The sequence below is a fragment of the Trichomycterus rosablanca genome, chromosome 11 (assembly GCF_030014385.1).
Source record: "Trichomycterus rosablanca isolate fTriRos1 chromosome 11, fTriRos1.hap1, whole genome shotgun sequence".
Classification (NCBI taxonomy): Eukaryota; Metazoa; Chordata; class Actinopteri; order Siluriformes; family Trichomycteridae; genus Trichomycterus; species Trichomycterus rosablanca.
In genome coordinates, this window is record NC_085998.1 from 33,747,223 (window position 1) to 33,752,717 (window position 5,495).

Here is a 5,495-nt window from a genome sequence, read left to right on the forward strand (position 1 = left end):
TGCGGCAATGGCGACATTTCCAGAAAGCCAGCGTGAAAGAGTCACTAATGAAATCTTACATGATTTTTTTATCTCGGAGGGAGAAGCTTGAACGACCATGAAACAGGATTTCATATCCTGCCCCCTGAAATCATCGCCCTCATCTCCTGATGCTAATAGTGTCACTTGTTCACTGACAAATTAATGTAGGTGCTATCTCCTCTTCCTTCTTAAATCTCGCCTTTAATGAGATTTAATGAGGAGAGGATGGAAGAATAGGGGGCGTTTGGGTCTGTAATTCAGGACCACCCTTGATCTAATCGGTTCTGTTTCAAAGTCTAGGCTCTTCTCTAGTAAGCGAGGTCTCAGGCTGATAAACAGCTAATGGTTTGTTTTGTGGATAATTAGCACCCACAGTTTTAGATGGATGTCGGTAACATAAAAGGATGACTTAGATGTTTCAAATAAAATGACGCAGCAAATATTTGTTTGTGCCTAATGGGTATTCTAAGGCCAAAACAAAACAGAGTTGACTTGCATACTGATGCATTCATTTTCAAACATTGTAATGTGTCATGTAAGACAATTACTGCATGAAGGCTGTTTCTGTTCTAATCAGAAGCAGAAAAGGGGCCAAGTGAACTCAGCATGCAGAGACTGTCCAGTCTACCTGATTAGACCTATAATGAGAAAGGCAGAAGTAAAATAGGTAAAACACAATGTGTGTAATCATTTTCTATAAAAAGTTTTTTTAATTCTTCATAGGGGTGCTCAGGTGGCACAGCGGTAAAACACACTATCCCACCAGTGCTGACATTTCAAACTCACAAGTTCGTATCTCAGCCCTGCTGCCATGTGAATCACTTAGATTGGCCCCCTGTCCAGGGTGTATTCATGCTTTGCACCATGTGATTTTAAATGGAAACAGACCCACAACGACCCTGACCAAGATAAAGCGGATGATGAAAGTGAAATGCAATTAAGTTAATAAAAAAAAAATAAAATAATAAAAATAAAAAATATTACAAATTCAACCTATAAATTCAAAAACAGAATATAATTATAATAATAATAATTATTATTATTATTATTATTATTATTATTATTACTACTATTATTGCTAGAATGGTTATTATTGTGATTTGTTTTCATTATTTATTTTATTTATTATTATTATTTCTTCTATTATTAATGTGAAATTATTGTGATTTTTATTATAATTATTATTATTTCTCTTATTATTGTTACATTACTATTATTATTATTATTTTTATTATTATTATTATTGCTAATAGTTATTATTGTTATTTAAAAAAAAAAATTATGTTATTATTTCTCTTATTATTATTATTTCTATTATTATTATTATTATTTCTGTAATTATTGTTACATTATTATTATCATTATTATTATTATTATTATTATTATTATTGCTAGTATGATTATTATTGTGATTTTTATAATTATTTATTTTATTATTATTATTATTATTTTAGTATTTTGGAAGCAGACACTTAAAGTGACATATCTCTAAGTTCCCAGGCTTCATGGTTAAGCCAGCTAATATTACGCTGGGTGTCTGAGCCATGAAGTGTGTGTCGAGTAGGCAGGGCACTCGCAGCTTAAGCACCATATTAACGCTTGTGTTGTTTTCTTAAAATGATGTTATCAGTGAGGACTTGAAGCCTGGGTTAGAGATTGCTTTGAGGACAGATTTATTTAGGTCTGATTACTTCAAGCACTTTATATAACACTATAAACAGAGCCATTTATTTTTACTACTCAAAATACCTGTTAAATCTTACACAGTTTAGTGGAGGAATGAAGATTTGTGTTTGTATGGTGTCATATGGACATATGGAGACCAGTGAACATGCTTCTTTTTTATATTTTTCTGAAAATTGACATGTATTACACTACAAGTCATATAATTAGTGTAATAATTTTAGTGAAAATCTATCATGTGAAAACACAAAAAACAAGTAAACACATAAAAAACTAATAATTTTTTATGAATAAACATTGTACTGAAATCAAGAAAAATGCTAAGAGGAAGCATTTTAACTAGTGATCTCAAACAGTTACTATTATGTTACAATAAGGTAAAACAATTGGATAAAATATTTTACCTGTAATTATATAATATTTCTGTTTTCTCCAGGATCATGTGGACGGCTGGGGGTGCACTGTAGGACGATCCACATTGCTACATATCAAATCATCATATCTTTCAGAAGTCTTGTGGAGTCCAGGTCTCAGTGGGACAGAGCTGATTTGACAGCATATTAGGTGGGTGGTGCATTGGTATATATGAGGGATCTTTAAAAAATTTCCGCACTTTTATATTTTGGTTGGAAACAGGAGGACAGGAGGAGTAGTAATTGGTCGTGTCTGAGAGACTGAGAGATGCTTATAGTCCGGATTTAGCGCCATCTGATTTTCACCTTTTTTGAAGCTCGAAGAAGCTTTAAGAGTAAGAAGATTTTCATGTGATGATGATGTGAAAGCAGCGCTGCATCAGTGGCTACTCGCTCAACCAAAAACATTTCTGGCCGATGGCATTAAAAATTTGGTACGACGCTGGAAAAAAAGGCATCAGAAGGTAAACATGTAGAAAAGTGATATCATTTGTTTTTTAAATTCTTAATAAATAAAAAACAGTGGAATGTTTAAAAAATTTTAAAGTTTAAAAGTTTAAAAGTAGAAAAGTTTGAGATTAATATATAGTTTTTTTTATTATTATTATTTTCTATGGTTTTGGATGTTGTGTTTGGTGTTTTGATTGTGTGTATGTGTTTGTGTGTGTGTGTGTGTGTGTGTGTGTGCCTAAGGGCCGCTGTGCTATGGGAATGGTGCACTAATTGGCCAGGAGCATGGTGCTTAATCCCCATCTAACTCATTAGGCACAGAAACAAACATGGCTGCTCTCAGAAAGAGCGTAATTAAGACAGATCTGTGACACCAGGCCCAGTGAGGCAGGCATATGATCCCGCACACGTCTGTCAAAACAAATCCCTCCGTCCTTCTGTTATCTCTCTTTCATTCCATTGTCTTACACTCAGAGAAAAGCAGAGAGTGATGGCTGTGTGTGTGTGTTCACTTCCCTCAGCCGCTTTACCCACCGTGATATTTTCCTACAGCACAAACTGCATGACATGTTGAGGAACGAGTGCCCTTACTGCTGGTATCCTGAGTGGGTGAAATAATGACTGCACACAAGCCTGTGTCACATTTCTGACATCTGTGCATATCAAGCTCAAGCATCAATCCTACAAGTCTTGAAGGGAGGAATATACACCGGTACACATGTTGTCCACATGTGTCTCAGCTTTAAATGGTGTGATTCTGTCATGTGGCAATTAAGAACAGAGGGCGAATTTGGAGACATCAACACACACATTCGACACTCAGACACTCAGTTCACTTTTAGTGCTTTAACTGAGGTAAATCCCAAATCCATTGTTGTGATTACCATATGCAGTCAGCCCCAACATTGTTGGCACATTTTGTTAAGGATAAGAAAACATAATGTGGTCAATTAGCTTTTTTCTATGTTGTATACTCTCACTCACTTTCTTAACCGCTTATCCAATTAGGGTCGCAGGGGGGTGCTGGAACCTATCCCAGCTTTTCAATGGGCGCAAGGCCTGGACAGAGCGCCAATCCATCGCAGGGCAGACACACACACACACCCATTTACCTGTAGGGCAATTCAGTGTCTCTAATTAACCTGACTGTATGTTTTTTTGGACTGTGGGAGGAAACCGGAGCTCCCGGAGGAAAGCCACACAGACACGGGTAGAACATGCAAACTCCACACAGAAAGGACCCGGACCACACCGCCTGGGGATTAAACCCAGGACCTTCTTGCTGTGAGACAACAGTGCTACCCACCGAGCCACCGTGCTGCCCTCTATGTTGTATATAAAACAAAATTATTCTAACCAATGGAATAAATATCGAGTGACAAGGGGCGAATTTCCTTCATTCCCAATTATTCATCAACTTTGGAAAGATTAGCAAAATGAAAGGAGACAAAAGTGTCTTCTCTTTTATAAAACAGGCAATATGTAAAATCAATAACTATACAGCTAAAATGTCCATTATAAAACGGATAGTTCCGGTCCTAAAATCTGATTGGCTGAGCCGCGTTCGAAGCCGTTGTAAAATCCCAGATAAACGCACACCTATGACCACCTCACATCATTCCATATTAATACGCCACTGAAAAGAAAAAGTGAATGTTATGTTTGCCCTCATGTTGTCTAGCAACACTGTTAACGGACTATGTGATTTCATGGAAGAATGCTTTTTGTAAGTGTTTTGGTAAATAAAAACATTTATAAATTGAACATTGTTGTATTTTATTATATTTTATGTTGACCGCCGTTTTATAAAAGCAATAAGCCACTCGAGACCGTGCGTTACTGCTATGATTCTATCACGGGGAAAAACAACCTTCCCCGTGATAAAATCGCAGTAACGCACGGTCTCTCGTGGCTTATTGCTTTATTGTTAATAACAACTTAAACTGTAATAAATTGATCTAAATAAACTGATTTACAGAAGATGCTTGCATTTGGGTGTCTCCAAGACTTCTATCAAACACCAAATGCTATTTGGATCAAAGCTTTTTTCTTTAATCTAATCGCTAATCTGAGCATCTAAAGTTCTCTTAATGTTAATTTAAACCAGGTGCTATAATCAGATAAGACAAAAAATGACACATTTTTAATAATAAGCTGCATCCGGAATTAAAAGAATGAAGGTCATACAGAAAAGAATACAGTCATGTGATGTGTGTCCAAATGCCCAGGATAACCTGGCATCAGAAGAATTTGAATTAAAACTAAAAACTGGCTCATGGTTAGACCTTTCAGCAGGGCAATGGTCCAACATATACATTAAAATGTTTAATTGAGGACAGAATCAAGCTTTTGCCATTGCTGTCCCACTCCCCAGACTCAAACCCAACTGGAAACCACAAGAATGAACTTAAGAGGAAAGTACACAAGAGAGGACCTAGTAGCCAAAACAATCTGAAGAGATTTTGGATTCATTGTGATTGTATTTTGAGTCCCTTGATGGGATTTATTAATTACGATTTAGAAATCTAAGTGAAAAGACTTCCTGCTGTGACAGTGACAAAGAGGAGTTACACAAAGTGCTAAATTCGTTGGTGCCATTCACTGTGACACTTTTTTCCTAGAAATAAATGAACTATAATTAAGGGTTAGGCTGAGCTAATTATTCTGACACATTAGACATTTTTCTTACTGATTTATTTAGACATTCTGCTGTCAAGTGTTTTGATACAATTATGAATTTATTGTTGTCCCAGACTATGCTGTCTGTGTAATGTGTTAGAGTTGGGAAAGTGATTTGATGATGCTAAGCAGGGCCAGTTTTCCTGAAAATACAGGATTGTTCATGTCAAGTTTTGTCCAATGAAAATTGTCTGAAAATCTGAGATATGTTTTTGCTGCTACCCATGTTTTGTAGCCCTTTTATCAATG